At 32.4% G+C, this 21033-nt stretch overlaps 1 protein-coding gene across 3 annotated transcripts in view; it reads left to right on the top strand.

Moving 5' to 3' along the window:
• Positions 1–21033, top strand: part of LOC140439614 (uncharacterized) — a 1046430-nt gene that overhangs the window by 851796 nt on the left and 173601 nt on the right. The window lies entirely within an intron of this gene.

Genomic DNA, 21033 nt, shown 5'->3' with positions numbered 1-21033 from the left:
ATTTTTAAATAGTTTGTATGTGGAGTTCTTCTAGTTTTTTGATACTTTGCATTATTATAAACGGCCCATACATGTTTCATAATATTATGCAAATCTATTGGCACAATAAGATTAAAGATTATCCACAGACATATAATTTTATTTCGTAACAGTCGTTTTTTTGAGATAATATTAAAATTAAAAATTTAAGGTTTTGCAAAATATTGCAAAACATTCAATATTTTATCGCCAGTCCTTGTAGGAACTATATTGAATGTCGTCAATGTTTTTTGTAATGGCCCAAGTGGGCAAAACAATAGTTGTGAAGCATGGAAAAGTACACTAATGAGTTGAGCCGAATTACTTTCCAAACTTTATCTTCACTGATCTATCAACATTAATTGAAAACATTACATTACCTCGCAACGGAAAAAACCTTCAAATATCTGAATATTTCGGTTGTTGTGTTTTACTGTAATCAATTCACTACACTGATAACGAAATAATATGGAAATAGAAATAATGTTTAGAGTGCGTGGCTGTGCTATCAGCCTTAATGAATAAATAAAGGTAAGCACTTTTTCTGGACATACCTATTTAAAAAATAATAAACTAATCATGCATTATTGAAAAAACTTTTCAATAAAAATGAATAAAAACTTTGATAAACTTTGACATTATAAGAGGGAGAATACCTTTTTACACTAAGATCGCGTTATCTTCAGTTACACAAAATTTGGAAGAGCATTACCTAATAAATTAATCAAAACCTTATAAAGCCCAAATGCTAAATAAAGGACAAATAGTTGCCATCCGTTTGCTCTTCATCCAAAACTCGACCCTCAAGCAGAAATATTTTTTGATAAAAAAAATCCAACTATCGATTAAGTCATTCAGGCTCAAATTGTAGTTATAGTATGTTGTTATTTGCAAAATTATTTTCGACAACACCAACTATATATCTTGATAATTGAAAGCTGTTTAATGAAGAAAAATGAACTGTACCTATAATACCAACCTTTCTAACACGATAATTTTATTTTAGATATGTTTTATATTCACAATAAATGGCAATCAAAGAATATAAGTCTTATATATAAAAATAGATAAAATATAGCAAATTAGAAACAAAGAAATTACATGCTCTCTAATGCAGCTCATTCATAGTTTGTTTTATCACTCTCTGAGTTCCCTTCATCTTCGCAAAGAGTGGGTTCATAGTCTAGCACTGGGTTCATCCCAAGCTGTAGGAGTTGTCTAATTTAAAAAAAAACCTTATTTCTTTGTAGTGATACAGTAAGATTTCAACACATCTGCATCAGCACCATTTTTTTGTCTGGAATCCTTTTCAGTTATTTTTATTAAGTTAGTCTTCAATTCATTATCTTATTTATTTCTATTTGTTTATTAACATCGGGAACATTTTCACGGTATTTCGCTATCAGCACGTTATATTATCTTTTAGCGCAAACGTTTACCGATATGAAATCTAAATGCAATAAAGGGGGAAGCTGAAGCTGCAGAACTTAGGGTTAATACAACTAATACTAAGGAGACAAGATTGAATACAACAAATACAAACCAGCTCTTGGATGTTAAATATGTGATAATAGAAAAAATTGACTTCTTTGTATATCTAAGGAAGCGTTTTAACAATAAATGTAGAGGCTGGACAATCGATAATAGTAAAAGTCTTTTTGAATAAATAAATCTCACGAATTACTAAGCTTTGCATCTTCAATAACTACTTCTCGTGTACGCTTGTACACGAAATAACTTCTTCTCGTGTACGCTTGTGAGGTCTCATTTATGATTCATTCTCGCCACATATCCGGCACAGTTTCACTTTCAATGTTCTTCATTTCTACTCTTCTGAAAGTCTCTTCCACAGCATCTGTAATTCTTGTTTCGGCTCTTATTATGATATTTGGAACTCTTGTTAAAGGTCGTGGCATATTATCGTGCACGTTGCGTTTCCAGCACATAGCGTTTAGTTTCCGAAAAATATAATTTAAATGGTTTTAAATATGAACAACGCACACTGTCTGGAACATAGCGTTTCAGACACTTAACGTTTCCGTTCAGTATATTTGAAAACAATATTTTGTATAGGATACAATAGGACTTTTGTACGGAAGTGATACCTCTTCTTTTTAAAAATACTTATTGGTTTGATATATATGGCTTCGTTAAATGTAGTATTTTGTTTTTTAACTGAAGGTGAAATTAAATTTAAAACATATTTTAACTGAAGCCTATTCATTCTAAAATAATTGTCAAACCTATTAATTATTATTAAATTCCTAATTGTTTATCAAGTCCCTGATTAATTGTCACAAACAATAAAAACACATGCATAAATGACAAAATAGCCTCGAAAATTATTTTTTTAAATACTCTGTATCAAAATCCAACAAATAACTAAATAAACAACAGGGGGAAAACGACGGACCTCTAATTAACATTATCCTTACAAACACGTTACGACTCGTTACGTAGCCATCAGCATCAGTAAAATATTGTTTTCGAATATACTGAACGGAAACGTTAAGTGTCTGAAACGCTATGTTCCGGACAGTATGCGTTGTTCATATTTAAAACCGTTTAAATTATATTTTTCGGAAACGCTATGTGCTGAAAACTCAACGTGCACGCTAATATGCCACGACCTTTAAATCGACTGCTTCATGCATCTTTAAGCCACTCTGATTTTTTCTACAGGTTTTTTTACGATCCTTACGAATGGATAAATTACATAAATAATTAATAGAGTGGCACCAAAGTAGGTTATAAAGATGGAAGTGCTGAGACAAGCAAACAAAGCTATTACAATATTGTAACAGCCAACCTGGAAAAATAAATATCCTTATACGCGCTTAGTCTAGAATATACAGGATGTGGTGCGACAAGTTTTCATTAAAATTAATGACTTATGCAGTTATGTTAAAAATCGGAAATTTCGAAGGCGTAGGTTTTGGATGACACTGAGTTAAGATGTAATGTTCCCTGTAAAGGCGTCTTTAACCCTTACTGGGCAAGGTGGGTTCAACGGGCCCGAGACGCCAATTCTTTTATCATATGTTGATAAAAAAAATTTATTGAATTTTATGCTTCACTGAATTTGTTTGGAAGTATGTTTCCTTTAACATAGTCATGAGCTATTCAAAATATTCATTATCATTTTTGAAATTATTACGTCGAAAGAGTTTTGTCACGTAAAGAAACAACACGGGCCCGTCGGACCCTATTTGTATTTATACCTAAAGTCTAAATCTTTGTCCAGAAGTTAATCTGGCAGTCAGGTAATATTGTAATGAATGTTATTTAACTGCTTTCTTTATTGAATTTATAATGTCTTTATTAATTTATTATATCGTTCTTATTCTAGTTTATTAAAAAGCACGATAATTTATATAAGTTTATTAACCACTAATTAATACATAATTTATTTTAGGCGAACGTAACAATTAAAATCGCGGCCGCGGGTCTTCAGATATTAACTGGCCCCTTCAATGAAAAATCCATTATTATATATGAAAACACAACTGGCCTAGAATTCAGGAGAATCCCTCTGATTTAGACTAGAAGGTCAATCCGGGTCATTGTTTCGACCTTTTCTTTCGAATAAATTTTCTGCCAGCCGCTAGAATTATCTGGTACAATCTACAACATAACAGAATTAGTCATAATATATTTACGGTTATTTTAGGCCATGATATTTATCGTAACAATATTTCACATGAACATCAAAGAGATGCTTACAATAGATGTTATATAGGTACCTATACATATTTTGAAATAAATAACATCTGCTATCAGTCGTTTAATATCGATGTTAGTGTCGACAACTTAGTTCCTAAAATTATATTGAATTACAGTGAAAGTAGATAGTTCAAATAGAATATCCCGAAAACCATTATCAGCATCAGAACTGCAAGATATTGCTAATAATTTATGGAATTCCGATGATGAAGAATCTTCTGAAGTAGGTGGCATTGAAAGTGACTCTAAAATTAAAGATCATCTTTCGAAAGCAAGTAAAGAGGATGATCAGCAAGTGGTATTGAGTGATAATGAAGAAGAATGTGTAGCTACAAGTTCTTAGATTTCAAAGTGTGTAATTTTTGAAATTAAGGATGGAATTAACTGGAAGCGTCAACCACAATATGACAGGACGTATGCGATCCTGCGGCATAATAAAACGCAAAGTGCACAAAGTAATGTTAGCCCCTGGTTAAAGTGTAGATGATCCTGTTAATTCCTTTTGTTTGTTTGTGGACATAAAATTGTGAACGAAATAGTAAAGTGTACAAATAAGGAAGCCGAAAAAGTCCTGGGGATAGAGAACTTGAAATATTGCGATTCTACAGAGCTATATGTCTTTATTGGACTACAACTAACTGCAGGGCATCTGAGTGCCAACATCTATAAAGTAGATATTCTTTAGAGTTAGTATTATGGACCTACTATATTTAGAGGTACCATGAGATTAAAACAATTTAAAAATTTGCTAAGATTTGTTCGATATGACGATAAGGATACGAGGTCTTAACGAAGAAGAAACAAAAAATTAGCAACAATACGCGAAGTGTGGAATTAAGTCAACCAAAACTTTCAGAAATGCTATCTACCAGAAAAAAACATAACGGTAGATGAGCAACTTGTTCCGTATCGAGATAGGTGTCCTTTCAAGCACTATATACCTTCAAAACCAGATAAGTGTGGCATAAAACAATGGTGGACCTGTGACTCCGGAACATATTACCCTTTAGGTGGAATACCATATACAGGAAAAACGGAAATACAGTAGCCAAAGGTCTTGTATCTCAAGTTGTAAAGCAACTCGTTGAGCCTTATTAAAATTCCAAGAGGAATGTGACTTACGATATCTTTTCACTGATCTTATTTTTTCACAGATCTTGCTCTTTTACATGAATTACTGGAAATTTTTGCTAACTTTTGTGGGCACAGTGAAAAAAAATAAGAGATTTGTTCCTCGAAAATTTCTAACAAACAAAAACCGTTAGAGAAATCTTCAATTTTCGGATTCACTGATTCACTCCAAAAGGATATCTTGTTTCTTACGTTCTGAAAAAACAAAGAAGTGTCCTAGTCCTGTCTACCATGCATACAATGTTTACTGTGCAGATGATGTCGACAAAAAACCAAATATGATACTATATTATAATAGTACAAAATGTGATGCCGATAGGCTAGATCAAATGATTCATAAATATATGTGCAAAATACGAACTAATCGTTGGCCTTTTGCATTTTTTTTGAATATTTTAGACGTGGCTGGGGTAGCCTCATTTATTAATTGGACAAATTTATATCCAAAATGGAACGAAAACAAAAATGAAAAGCGAAGATTGTTTCTTACGACGACAGCAGAACAACTAGTGGTGCCCCAAATTTTGAGAAGAAAATCAAGGGGACTACAATGGGAAACAAAACAGTGTATTGAAAAATGCTTGCTGGAAGTTAAACCACACAATAAAAAGCAAAAACTAGAAAAACCTCAAGTTTTAACAAAGAAAAGGTATCACATGTGTCCAACAAAAAAAAACAGGACACAAAAATAAATTTGTGAAATATTCAGTAGAAATGTGTGTATCGATCACTGTATAATTAAAAAAGTTTGTAAGTATTGCAATAAAGAAAAATAAATGACTAATCTATGGTTTTTTTTTTTATTATTTTTTTAACTTAATACTTAATAATAATTTAATTTGTCAGATCAATTTGCTATTCTAGTTGGGAATAAGCTAATCTTGTGGCTTAGTCCCAACTAAAATAGTAAAATGATATGAGAAAGTATTAATTTGTAAATGTAAAATAATAATATTCTTCTTACATGTGTTTATTCATTTTGTAAATATTGTTTTTATCGATACTTTATACATGAGTTGCTAATTAGTATAATCTTTTGTCAGAAGGGGTTTCACACAATAGTGAAAGGCAACAAAACCGTAATCTTTTTCCAGGGTACGCGTTAAGATCAACCCCTCTTTTTAAATAAAATGGCCTGGTAGATTTACTAAAGTTGTTATTTATTTATTAATTAAGTCTTTATGTGGCTCCAAATGTTTATTACCGGTGAGTAAATATTTTTTCTACAAAAGTTTTCTTGCATTTCATTATTTTGTACAAATCCTTCAGGTAGATCGCACCCTCGAGGTAGACCGCATACTATAGTTGCACCTTTTTTACTGCCTGTTATCAAAAGAGCAAATTGTCGATTATCTCCCGTTTCTGTTGGCTTTTTTCCACTGTGGACGTCATTATCGTAACGAGGCGTATTGGAATTCGAAACACAAACATCTTTGTCCTCGAAACTTTCAAAGAATATCATCAACCATTTACCACAAACGCCCCCGTTTCTCTACTACGTCTAATCCCTAACTTTTCTTAGGGTATCAAATAAGTTTTCGTATCGTCAAAGCCCATTTCTGTTTCAGACGGACGAATCGACTTCCCGATTGCGTCCCAAGAATATCGTCTCATATTCATTGTAGTAATTGAAATTTCATGCTGAGTTCTAAACACCGTAATATCCGCAGTAAGACCTTTCATTTGGAATTAAATGAGATCCGTAATTGTTTTGGTAAAATTTTTAGTTCAACGCAGAAATTACGTATATTCCATATTTAGTTTATACCATTATATACCATGCGCTGGAATAAGTATTAATCCCTCCCCTATTAATATATTTATTTTTAGCACTTAAGCCAAACGCTCGAAATGGTCGATTTTTAAAATAATCATAGTATATTATAGCATCAATGTTTCGAACTTTACGCGATTTCTCTTCAGGTGACAGTCATAACTATGATTTTTTTAAATGGTGAAGTACATCATGTGATACCTTATTTAAAAGCTTTTGAAATACTGATTTTAAAAATGTGTAATACTTTGTTTCGAAAATTTACAGAATCTAAATTATGCGAGAAAGAGTTTCAATGTATCTACGTACCTCTAGATCAGGTCAAAAAACTTACCTAATGATCTTCTTTCATTGCATAGCAACTAAATTATTATTTTACTGCTATCATAAATAAATACTATTAATAACTTTAGTTTTGCTGCTATTTTATAAGAAACTTGTTTATTGTGAATTTTAAAAATGGTACATCCTCGTTATTTACAAGAAAAATGCGAAATGATCAAAATTTATAATGAAGGTAGTTGTAATTACCGTGAGTCACTAAGAATTTTTAATAAACGCTATTCTGAACGTCCAATAGATACGCACTATAAGTTGGTTGTAAGCAAATTTTTGGAGACTGGTAGTGTTCAAAATAAGAAATGGACAGGAAGAAAACGTCTATCCGAAGATAAACAGGTTTCTGTGTTAAGTGAGTTTGTCCTTAATCCGTCTACTTCTACTAAGACTGTTGCTCACATTTGTGAAGTAAATCTGAAAACAATTTTAAAGATTCTGAAGAAAAATAAATTTCAACCTTACAAAATAAAAATGGCTCAAGAATTAAGAGAGGATGACCCGATTCTACTCACGATCTTGTAGCTAACGCAATATCTAGAAAGCATTTTATGTTTATCATACGGAATATACATTGTTGTGACAATCCAAAGTAAGATACTCAAGACAAATTTTTAAAGGTTTCAAAAGCATAAAAACATGCAGTTTATCCGACCATTATATAGGTCCTCATCCAATGAGGACTAGGCTAGGTTATGTCGGGTGATTTGATCCATATAATGAATCTTCTACCACTATTCAAGATGAATATAACCTTCTTGGTTTGGGAGTTAGCGTTGTTTTACACTTTGTTGATACCTTAGAATACAAGGTTATCAAATTGCCTTATGACAATTTTTATAACAACTATTTAACCACGCAACAAAATGTTGGACAATTGCATAGAATTCGTGGTGGTAAAATGGATCTTTTACAGTATTGTCGCGTAGTTACAGTAAACTTCAGCCAAGTTGCATGGTCCACCATAGACTACCTTATTGTCTATAAGGATAGTTTTCCTACAATAAATGTAATGTAGTACTTCTTTTAAAACAATGTTTTTGTATATATCACACAAACTAGATATTTAATTTTTTTCCTTAAATCATAATAATAATTAGAAATAAAAATCTTGTAAGTTAATAATTTTTGGTAGTTTTATTTCTTAATTACTATTTTAATGGGAATAAGCCACAATTGAAAGTAAAAGTAAATTTATTGACGTTTCAATTTCCACTTCGGAAATCGTTCTCAAAATGCAAACATTTTTCACCAAGTAACAAAAAATAAATACTAACTAAACTATAAATACTTAGGAACATGGATAACATCAGATGTAGACCAAACCAAAGAAATTAGGACACGCATTGAAATAGCACGTGCATCATTCATTAAACTTAAAAAGTTTCTTTGTTGTCGGGATATAAGGTTAGAACTACGCCTGAGAATGCTTCGATGTTACGTGTTCTCTACTCTTCTTTATGGCTTGGAAGCGTGGACACTAAAACAAGTGCATCTGAATAAGTTGGCCGCCTTAAATTGTGGTGTTACAGAATGGATTCAAAGAATGTCAAACGTGGAAGTAACTAGAAGGATGTGAAATGAGGCGGAAATAATATTAACTATCAAAAGACGAAAACTTGAGTACTTAGGACATGTGATGAGAGGGCAAAAATACGCATTACTACAACTTATTATGCAAGGCAAAATCCGAGGAAAGCGAAATGTGGGAAGACGAAGAATATCCTGGCTTAAGAACTTAAGGAAATGGTTTGAATGCAGTAGTGCAGAACTTTTTAGAGCGGCAGTCAACAGAGTCCGCATAGAAGATGGAACTGAAAGAAGAAGAACAAAAAAATAATCTATAATAAAAACAATACTGCAAATATTTGGGAGTCATTTTCAACAAGAAAGGAAATAGCGCAGATGAAATCAATCAGGGAAAGAATAAACAAGGGCAGAGCAGCGACCCGTGCCTTAAACTCTCTTCTCTGGCAAAAAACAATTCAACGAGAAACCAAAAAACGCATATACGGTAGTATAGTCCAAAGTATTACACTTGACGGTTCGGAAGGGACATCTCCAAAGCTAATAGAAACAAGCTTATGACAACAGAAATGGATTATCTGAGACGAAGCTGCGGCAGATCGAAACTGGAGAGAGTTAGAAACGAACAAATAAGAAACGAAATTAAAATGGAGCGAAATATCAATGATGACATAGAAAGAAAACAATTAATCTGGTTCGGACATGTTAAAAGAATGCCAGAGTAAAGATGGTCTAGAAGAGTACTGGAATGGATCTTTCCTAAAAGAAGAAAGAGAGGACCACCATGGAGAAGTTGGCGCAACGATATTGATGAAGTAATGGCGGCAAGAGACTTAGAAGAGGCAACTGCATAGCACAGAAAAAGATGGAAATTGGGGGCGGAGAAGCGGCGACAGCCGTAAAAAGTAATGTCTCGCAAAACAGAAAACCAAAAATGGTATATCGATGAAAGGCAACCGTATATACGTATTTCTGACTATTTGTCGTCTTCAGTACGGTGCAGCCAAGTTAGAAAAGGAGCATATTAACTTGGGAAAGGATCATATTAACTTGATTTTGTTTTTTTGTTATATATATATATATATATATATATATATATATATATATATATATATATATATATATATATATATATATTATATATATATATATATATATATATAACAAAAAAATAAAATTTATTTAATTTATTAATGTTTGTATTTTGAGAACGATTATTTTCCTAAAAATAGTAATTACTTTAAAATTGCTTCAGAACTATTTTAATTTCTCCTTAGTAATAGAAATTGATTAAGCCACCTGGTTTGAGAAAGGGCACTCTTTTTTGAAAAGGTACCGTATTTTTAGCAAAATCTCTTCCAACCTGTTGTAAACATTAATATAATAATATGCCTAAAAGTGCAGTATTTCAAAAATAACAGAAAAAAAATTCTTCCCTATGAATTAATTAAATGAAATTCTGTAACAGTTAAATCAAAAGAATGCGAATTGAAAACAAACTCCACCAAAAGAAAAAGTGGAGAAGCTACTAATATATACATACATTAAACGTCAATTTATAAATAACCTCAGCTGTCTATTTATGACATACCATGTTACGAATAGAAATCTACCACTGTACACCGAGTGCACGGAAGTGGAGATTCTACAGGTCCAGTACAAATTCCCTGGAATTTCCTGGTCGTTAGTATTATCTATTTTTTATGTTTACGTCTAATATAATATACTTAACCACTACTGCACTTTTGTCCTGACGAACGTTCGGTTTTGTAAAATCTACTGCATTATGCAAATTTGTGATGATATACCACAAACACTAATTATTATTATTCTTTGTAAAACTAACTACACAATTTCCGTGTCGAGTCGAGGTTTTTATTCGAATGGAATATGACTCTAATTATTCGGATAATTGATTAACGGTTTTTTGTGTAGGTATTGCTCTTTCAGGGAAATAAGTTACTGACCTATTTGAGTCTATATTAGTTATGCGGTTCTTATCAATATAATTTGTATTCTTATCTACCACAGATTGTTTTAAACTGGTATATACCCGAATTCATTTTTACGTATACGTTTTTACTATTTTTTTATTGAAATTAATGTGTCTCGACAGCTACGGCCATTGCCACGAGTACAAAAACGTCTGTTGTATTACATTTAAGTTAAACACTGTAAAGTCACATTAGAGTCTAATCAAAGATCTTGTCAAACATCCGTAATAAAAATGGTATGTGAAAATAAATTCAATTCTTAAAAAACATCTCAAAAGTTGTCAGATGATCATTTAACAGACGCGTAAAGAGTTTGCAGACATAATGATGGAATGAAAACGATCCGAATTTTTGAAATAATGTTATGTTTTGCGATGTGACCACTTTTTGAATTGATGGAAACAGAATGGAATAGATTAAATAAATCGGCATAATTGTAAATACTGGTCGCGTAACTTTGTGGATGCGTGCATACCACACACATTCTCAAGAAAAACTTAATATATGGGCTATAAAAATGGGTAACAAAATAATTGGTCTCTTTTTCATTAAGACAAACTTAAATGGTTTGAAGTATTTAGATCTATTGGAAAATAATATTTTACCTGAATTCGCTAGGTTATTTCTAAATCCAAATAAGTATTTTTAATTACATTTTAATGTAGAAATTCTATTATTGGAAATTATCAGACAATAAGAGCATCCCAATCGGACAATATTTGACTGTAACAAGATGGTGCTTCAACTCATTATGTTCGTTTGGTGAGGCAATACATTAATAATATTTTTTCCATAAGTTTGATTGGACGACGTGATTTTATCAAACGGCCACAGCGATCACCCTATATGAATCATTTAAACTATTTTTTCCTGTGAGGTCACTTAAAAAACATTGTTTATAAAACAAAATCTGCCAATATTTAGGAAATAAAAGATATGATTACCACAAAGATAGGTAGAATCGAGCAGTCAGGCATGTTGCAAAATGTGTTGCAAAGTTTTAAAATCGAATGGCTTGTTGTACTGAAGTAATCCGACAACATTTTGAGAATCTGCTGTAATCGCCTTTACTGGTTTTCTAAAATACCTAATTTTCTACTACTTAAATATTGACATACCTTAACCTGAATTTGGTCTTAGCTTCTGTAGGTTTTTTTGCGCTATGATTTGGATAAATCTTTCACTGCAACAAATTTTTTATTATAGTAAGATAAATGTATATCGGCGGAGATGATATAAATGTAGCAACAACGAAATTATGGCATTTAGGTATAGAAAATATTAAATGAAAAGCATTATTTTCTTAAGGATTTAAAGTATAATTTTGATTCGCGAGTGAAGCGGACGATATTTTCTTCATGTCAATATGCCAATATCTTTATGGTAGATTTCAAGTTACGAGCACTATCTACATCAATGCTCAAACCCGCATGTTGGCTACGACATGTTGACGATACATTCGTCATTGGACTCCACGGTAGGGATGGTTTGGTGTCTTTTTAAACCCATCTGAATGGTATACATCCTAGTATCCAATTTAAGATGGAGGTGGAAACTGATTCATCCCTACCTTTTCTCGACGTTATCATAAAAAAACCAATCCCAAGGTTTTCATGACTCTGTTCATCGAATACCCACCCATATCAATCGTTACTTTCATTATTTACCTACAAATTATTTCAGTCATTAATACCCTTGTCTCCAGATCAATACGCCTTTGCGATGATGCAAGTAGACCCGCTGAGCTCTCTAGTTTAAAACAAATCCCCATCCAAAATGGTTACCGCAAAAAACACATCAATAGAAGCTTCCACAAATATCAATCTCCACTCAATGTCAACCCAAAGACTCAGGATCTCATCATACGAAAGGTTTTCTTTCTTACATTAAAGGCGTCACTGACAAAATCGACAAAATTCTTAAATTAAGAGGAATAAAGGCAATATTTACTCCTCAACAAAAACTTTCATCTCTTGTCCGATCAATCAAAGACAACAATCCAAATGAACAATAGGGAGTTTATGAAATTCCTTGTGCAGACTGTTTTCAGTTCTAGTACAATTTCAGTTCTAGGTCAACATCATCTTCATACAGGTTACAAAATGGATTTTAAAAACTTCATAACCATAGCCCTCATCCGCTTCTATAAACCAAGAAATATCTGAGAAGCCATAGAAATTGAAAAAAGGAGAAATTGTCTCAATAAAAGAGATGAAGGCATACGGTTACCTTCGACATGGAGACCACTCATAAAGACAATATCGTCTGCTCCACCCTCGAATCAAAATCCTACTGTCCGAAATGTTTGCGCTAACCCCCACGCCAACCTCCATCCAAACCACGTCACCACCTACGGTATAAATGAATCGTCATCAAGTAGAATCTGGAAAGCTCGGCGCAATGATAATCGACGCGGTTCAATCCGGAAGACTGTTGAGTTAAATATTAATTTAAAATGCCCTTCGTTGTTAATTTGACAGTATCCTAAACGATGGTAGAATGCGTCTGTTATATTTCTCCATGTTTCTTAGCCCTGAAACACTTGCTGGTTTAGTTTTTACAAATTTTACTTTTTAAGTTTCCCCAATAAAAATAATCTTTAGAACTCAAACCCTACCTAATCCACCAACTAAGCGTTCGGGAAATGTTTGATATAAAAACCATAGTCTAATATTTTGCAGCTATGAAAGTTTCTTTCGACCAATCTATCTTTTTCCCTCCACTTTCCTTGTATTATAAGGCAAAGTAGATTATATTTGGATCCTTTAATTATAAGGCGGAGGTATTCTGGTGTTCTCTTCTTTATGATGTTTATGAGTAGACGTTCTGAATTCATTATTTTAAGAACATCTTCATTGGAAGTGTGCGATACAAATATTATTTTTAGGATCCGTCGATAGCACCACAATTCGAATGAGTCTAATTTGTTAAGCATTGTGGTTTTTTCAAACATATAATAATTTAGACCGTACATAACATTTCAAGACTCTTGTGCGAATATGCATTCATAGGTTTCTGTTATATAAAACTGGTTTCCAGGTCATAAAAGCCGTACGTGATATTTCGATCCCGATTATTCTCTCTTCATCTGAGTCACAATTTACATATATCAAGCTGCCAAGGTATTTAAAATGGTTTGCGCATTCTATCTTCTCTCCAGTAAGCGAAAGCAGACCTTGATCTATATTAATCTTTGTAACGATAAGACTACCAAAGAGAATTGAAATACTATTGTAAAAATAATAAATCAATCAACCATGGGAGCTTATCGTCTATACTTCGCCTAGCTCAGTATCTTAAGTGTGAGTTCGTCTTGTCTTAAACTAGAAATCAAACCATTAATCCTTAGCTGATAGCAAATAAAACAATTTTTAACTAATCATATTTATTAAAAATAAGAAACAATCAACCCTGCTAATACTAAACAATGAATATAGTAAGGGTGATACTTAAGGCAACGATGGCATCAACGGGCTGCTTGTGTGGCCTCCCAATTAGACGGTTAGGTCCTCCTGAGAGCTGCAGTTATTCCTTGTGTGTGTGTGGCCTCACAATTAAGTGGTTATGGCCAGCCAAGCAACCGTGAATATAGTCGATAAACTAAAATACATCAACAGTTTGTATTAGAGACACATCATAAAGGGTTTAATTTCCTTGCCATTTTACAAAATTACAATTTAACAAATAGCGAATTGCAAGGAAAAAATGAAACATAATTATTATTACTTAGTTAAATTCTGTTCAGACCCCTACATGCATATAATCGAAAAACGTACTTTCGAAAGAAGCGAGGTTACGAATTATAGAATTATAGAATAAAGATTACAATGAAAGTACTCACCCCAAGAGAATGTTGCAGACCATAAAATAAAGCATATTATAACTCCTACCTTCTTTTATAAATTTCAATTATAAACATAAAATAATCCCACCATTAAAGGTGATTGACAGAAAGTAGGAAGGGATTGCATGAAGTTAGCACAGATGCCATAGGATGTTCCTATATGATAGAATTAGCTTTTCTATCAACATATTTATTCTACCGAACAGAAAGAGAGAGGGCGAATATTTACTCTACGGGACAGAAAGAGAGGGGAAAGAAAGATAGAGGTCGCCAACTACTTTTTAAATAAAAAATAGTAAAAACGAATCTGAAATCAAAGAAATTACTAAATTAATAAAGAAATTAAAATAAAATAATTATTTAAATATAAACTAATAAAGATGTGACGTTTATAACGTTACATCGTTCCAATCGCCATCCACTTTGTCTTTAAAATGATAATTTTAAGGCCTCTCCGAATCGCATGACTGAGAAGATAAAAATTTGCAGAGGAGTGTAACAGAAAGATACTTTGTTGCCAAAACTATTTATAAAACCATGCAGTACGCAGTTAAACGATTAGAGTGGGACTCAGAGGGTATTAACATCGACGACGAGAAACTAGATCATCTCCAATAAGCCGATGACATTTTTTTATAATAGACGAATTAGGAGAAGCCAGAGTTATACTACAGCAACTAAAACAAGTAGCATAGAGGGTCGGTTTAAAGATAAACTATGGGAAAACAAAAATAATGAGAAATGAGCTAATAGAAATCAAGAAATCGCCCATACAAGTTGTGGAAAAATATCTGTACTTGGACCACGAAATAAGATTAATGCAAGACAACTAGACATGTGACTTACTGAGAAGATTAAGTTGATATTAGGCTACATTGGAAAAAATAAGTGAAGTTTTTAAAAGAAATATCCCATTTAAAAAGGAAAGCTTTCAACCAGTGCGTTCTACCAGAGCAGAAACCTTAACTCTCACAAAAACAGCAGCGGAGATATTAAGAAAGTTTTATATTTATACGCTGCATTTAAAAGCGCAATTCCTCTATGGTTAAAGCTTTTAAAGATATCTCCTTTTTTGTATGTGATGCAAAGTATTCCAATATTCCAATCACTAAGGAAAATTTTTTTTGTGAGCTGCTGTAGTACATTAAGGTATCGTGGTTACCTTCTTTATATAGTTCAGCTAGGGGATTATCTGTTCTGGGTGATTTGTTTTTGGCTAGCTTTTTAACTGCGGTTTTACATTCAAGAATTAATGTAATTTATCTAATTGCTTTTTGAAACAGTTTTGTATTACTGCATTAGTCTAATCCTGGTCTTCTCTATTTTAAATTTGTTCTTTAATTCTGATTATAGAAGAGAAATTTTAGGTCTTGTAATAGAATAAACATAGACTTTGCTTAATGAAAATAAGCCTTAGTTCTTCATTAACCACTTAGCGTTAAAAAGAATCTGATTTTTCCCAAACTATATTAAAGAATTAAGTACAGAACTATCACCCTGGTAAATTGCTTACTGTTACATGGCAATCCTGTCAACATATCTCACATGCCTCTACATGAGATGGTATATGACTAAATAAAAACGAACCAAAAAATGTCAATAAAATTTTTTTAGCAGAGTTCTAATTAGATTTACCAGATTCACACCAACCCTTCACTTCGGTTAGAAACCTACACAAACTTCTCCAAGGCTTACCCATTTAAGTATATTTTCAATTTCCTTGTATAAACAGGAAAACGGACAATTTTACGGTCCGACGATCTCCGACACCGCACTTGCACGTCAGTTTATACTCTCTGGATAATGGTGTATCCGAAGTTAATCGCCTCTAGCCTGGAGGATTTCTGAAATGTCCTTCAAATGATCGTAGATGGAGATGCTGACAATGGGACGGGTATGGATGGAAGGGTATTATTAGGGAGTGCCTTATTAATAACGCTGAAAATTAGTGTAATATTCATGAATGGAATTAGTGTAAAACAAGGAGTTTATTTATGGTTTACTATTAAGGAAGACCAAGTTTATATTTTATAAGAATAAGAAAAAAAAGAAGTAACTAACTAAAAACAGAATTTGTTTTTTGTAATTGTTAATAACTTGGTACACAAGATATTATTTATGTCAAAGATAACAAGAATTGTGTTCTTTTATTATCTTGTTTCTCTTGTATTTTGTTTTCTTATTTATTTTTAGCACATAAGAAAAACAATTGGATATGTATATTTTAAAAATAGTCATAAAGCCTTAAAGTTTCGAACTTCTCATGACCTTTCTTCAGGTGACAGTCAAAAATTCGATTTTGTTTAAATGATAAATTATACCATCTAATACCTCACTTAAAATCATTTGAAACACTTATTTCAAAAATGAGTAGTAATACTTAGCACATACAATAACATACAATAAAGTGATATAACAGTTATTTCCATATAGTCCCCACCTCTTCAGTCGGCTCGGGCTTAAGGTGCGAAGTATTGACTACGTAATATCATCCGCGAGAATAAGCTATCCTCAAGTTAAATTACTGCAGTAAATAAAACTTTGACGACCTTCATCTCCCTTTAGTTTTGGTTTTTGGAACCACGGACATTTTTCGATAAGCTTTGTGCCGGGTTTTTGACGGAACTTTACTTGTTTCCTTTCTACTATTTTATTGGTTTGTAATAATGGTCAAAATTTAATGGACTAACCTCACGTTATAATGTTTTTAGCTTGTGTTATACAATAATTTTTTCAATAAGAAGCAAATACATTTTTCGAAATCTTGATATTAACAAAGAATTCCTCTTATCGTGCCCTTTAAATTAATAATTGTACCGCAAAATGCAATTGTAAACTTTAGTTTACATAAAGTCTCAGTCAATACTTCCCACCTACTTTATATAAATATATATATATATATATATATATATATATATATATATATATATATATATATATATATATATAACCCAGTCACAGGTGAATCTTTGATTAAAGGGTTAAAAATCACCTTAACATTTTAATGGTAATAGGGGTCAAATACAAAACCGTTTGAAAGCCCTTGCAATTCCCTAGTCCCTTGCAAGTCTTTAAATTTTTAAATTCGGTTCAATGCCTTATTTCATTAATTAAAAAAAAATACATTTTAAAAGCAATATTTTCAGCTAGTTACCTATTTTTTAGTTGACCAAATGATGAAAGTGATGACCTCCGGCGTCCATACAATTATAGATGTTTATTCGAAATGTTCTTCCACATCCCTAAGAGCATTTATGTAGTGATTCGTAGGCATTCGTTGACAATTCGTTTACGTAAATCTTCTAAAGATATGGGTGGTGTTCTATAGATTTTACTTTTTAGGGGGACTCCACTAAAATTTCAGGAAAGACAAATCTGATAGTCGAGGAGGCCATTCGATGCTGTCTCTCATTTAAATAAAGCATTATGCGGATAAGCACGGTTATATTAAGACGTCAAGTGATCGTCATCATAATGTTGATTATTTTCAATAATACCAGTCAAGACAAGGATTAATCACGTATTACAGTAATTGTAAATACAGTTCGCTGTCAAATAGTTAGGTAAAATACCAATAAGTCAATTACCAAAAGTACCAGCCCATACAATTATGTTTGCGGTTGATATGTATGCATATCGTGGAAAATTGGGTTTTAATAAGACCAATACTGGCAATTGGTACAACTTGAAAAAAGTACATTCTTCGGAGAAAAAACTATTAAAACAAAACTGTGGACCAGTCACTGCTCGCTTATTAATTATTTTTCAAACCTGTAAAAGGCGGGCGGCGGTCAAAAGTAACCTCATTAAGTTCCTGTACCAAGTTTATTTTATGGAATTTTATGGATGAACTTGTTTTCCTTCAAAATGGCTTGTACACTTGTTCGATTATTTCCAGATATAGCTTCTACTTGCCTCGTACTTAACATGTATCTGTCCTAATACTGCAACTTCTTTAGGTTCAAATCATGAATGTGTTGCTTGTGTGAGTCCATTTTAAAAGAGGTAAAAAGAAATAAATTATTCTTTAGGTTCATTAATTTCAGGCCTTTAGTATCTCGTGTTTTATTACCTACATTTACAGCTTTTTGAATTTTTTTAAAAACTCCAACTGAAATTAAACCACGACAATAAATTTTAAGACTAAAAATTAGTACTTACAATTGATATTCGTAAGATAATCATCTAATTTTACATTCTGTGTTTTTTCATAATTATCATACAATTTACTTAGTGAGACAAATTCTTCAGAAATAATCCTTTCCAAATGATGAACATTATCAGATGGTCCTCGCTGATAAATACCATAGAAAAAAAATTACGATTCTCAGTATAAAAAAAAAGAACAGAGGGTACAAATATCTCCTCGGTGTTTTCCGAAAATTGGCTTCTTGCACTCTTCTATTGCAATAGTTGATGGTTATGCGCCTTTTTTACTTGGACAGTAGAAACTAGTCTTTCTCTTCTATTTCTGGGTTATATTTGCATCATCTTCTTTAGTTATGTCGTCGAAGTATGAGTCATATTCCCAAACTTAAGTTTGTTGCAGTATAGGTGTCGCGTCAGTCACGCACGGAGCGAATAGCAAAGGAGAATATCAATCAAGACTTTCTATACCGGTGGAGGAGAGCTTCAGATTTAAACTTTTTTTATAAAGTGCAGGTCTTTGCTTAACTTCTTCTATTAACTTTACCATGCACGTTTCTGTAATCAACAATAGTGAATTGGGCAAAGCCATTTTATCGCAAAAATATTCAAAAAATATTAGCACGGCACGAGTACGGATCGGTAGTTGACCAACAGATTAGTTTGAAGGCAATTGGGATGCCCATCAAACTTTTTTATCGGCCGATACTGAATCGGTGTAATATGCGCATATGCATATCTCTCCGAACTGATTAAGAAACCGACCAAACTATCGGCCGATAGAAAGTCTACAGTCTGCGAGGCCCTTATGAATTAAGCAACGAAAAATGACCTTGGAATAATTGGAAATTATAACAACCTTCTGCTACACGATCAAGCTCAATACTAATCTGGAAGGTACTAAATAATTGGGAAAATCGTTAAAATAAACGAGAATAGGCGAAAAAGCCCGATGTTTTAAGAGTGTTGTAACATTTACTAATTACCAATGACTTGTATTCTGGGGTTAAACGATTATTCTTACGATTTTGTAATAAGAAGTTTAGATTACTGTTCGACCACCAGAGACAATTTTGAAATGAGACCGTTTTGTTCGAGGAAAATGTTGCATCATTGTAAAAAATGTTTTGTGAAAGATAAAAGTAAAAGTAAAAAATTATCTTTTTTGTCTTTAAAGTCTCCTTGAATTGCAGAAAGTGCAGAATTCAAATAGATTATCGTAATCGCTTTGCAGTAACGTGTGTACGAATTGCGGTTTGTATGCATGATATTTATGACGTTTAAAGTATTATTTACGAAAATATTTGTGATTAGAAAAGCCCTTTTACGTAAAGATATTTATGTTTTATGAAAGAAACAATCACGTTAAACTCAATGTTTCCATTGGTAACAAGTTTTGTACGTTTATTCTTATAATTATTTTCGATACTTTCCAACTTTTCGATACCTTAAATTTATTTATTATTTTTGTTGCTGTTAAATGGCCAATGTTTCTATGCGGATCTAGATTATTACAAATATTTGTTCCATCTCTAGGTGTTACGTAATTTTTTAACACAATTTCTATTTTTTTGCTCACGATTTAGTAAATTTGTCATTTTGCCTCTAATTTTATATTATTATTCACTCTGAAATTTATTGTCAAATATTTCATGTCAGTGCATCCTAGATCAGATTAATTTGTATCAGCCAGAATAATGAGTACCGTCAATTGGGATGACACTTAATACGCCGTGGTGTTTTGATACAATTTGACGCATTACCATTTCTTTTTGTAAAATATAGAAGCCATCTTTGTTAACAGTTTATTCTTCCTTGATTGTCGTAAGCGACTATATTATGTGAGTAATCCCTACACTTTTTGGCGCCACAAGGCTAAAACACCTGCTTCAATACCGGCTTAAATCAAAACAAAACAATGTCGTATTTCTGGTGGTCCGTAAACTTTAATCTGTAGCCATGGTTGTATAAGTTTGATTGTCATGAAATTTGGTGGTAAGTTAGATTATATATCAGTTAGTAATATTACAAAGTGTCAAAGTAAAAAAATAAAAATTAATAATTTTGCAAATAAAATAGCATATTTGTTTCCCGGATGGGGTTCCTTGATACACATGTAAAATGTCAAGACAATACAAAAAGTCCTGGGACACGCATACATGATTGTATTCGGTGGAAAATTTGAATAAGACATTGGAAGATGTTAGAAGCGTAAAGTTAAAGCGGGAAGACAACATGAAAATTCATCGCTCTTTAAAAGGGGCAAATCAAAAGAAGTATTAAGGATAAATGGTGTTCTCTGTAGAAGAAGAAACCTTTCTCACTGATAAACTAATCACTCCAAGTGAGTTGGACTTCCCTATGACATCTTATGAAGTAAGACAAATAGTAAAAATTTACCTAGACACACAAGGACGAAAGGTAGAAATCTTTAAGAAAACTCTTTCAGTAGAAGACTGGATGCAAGGTTACGTAAGCCAAAATGACCAAAGATAAAGTCAGATTGGCTAAAAACATCTAACGCTGACGCTCCGCAGTTT

Source organism: Diabrotica undecimpunctata, chromosome 4, assembly GCF_040954645.1.
Source record: "Diabrotica undecimpunctata isolate CICGRU chromosome 4, icDiaUnde3, whole genome shotgun sequence".
In the NCBI taxonomy this organism is placed as follows: Eukaryota; Metazoa; Arthropoda; class Insecta; order Coleoptera; family Chrysomelidae; genus Diabrotica; species Diabrotica undecimpunctata.
The sequence above is the reverse complement of the archived record's forward strand: the minus strand, read 5'-3'. Positions and strand labels throughout refer to the sequence as shown.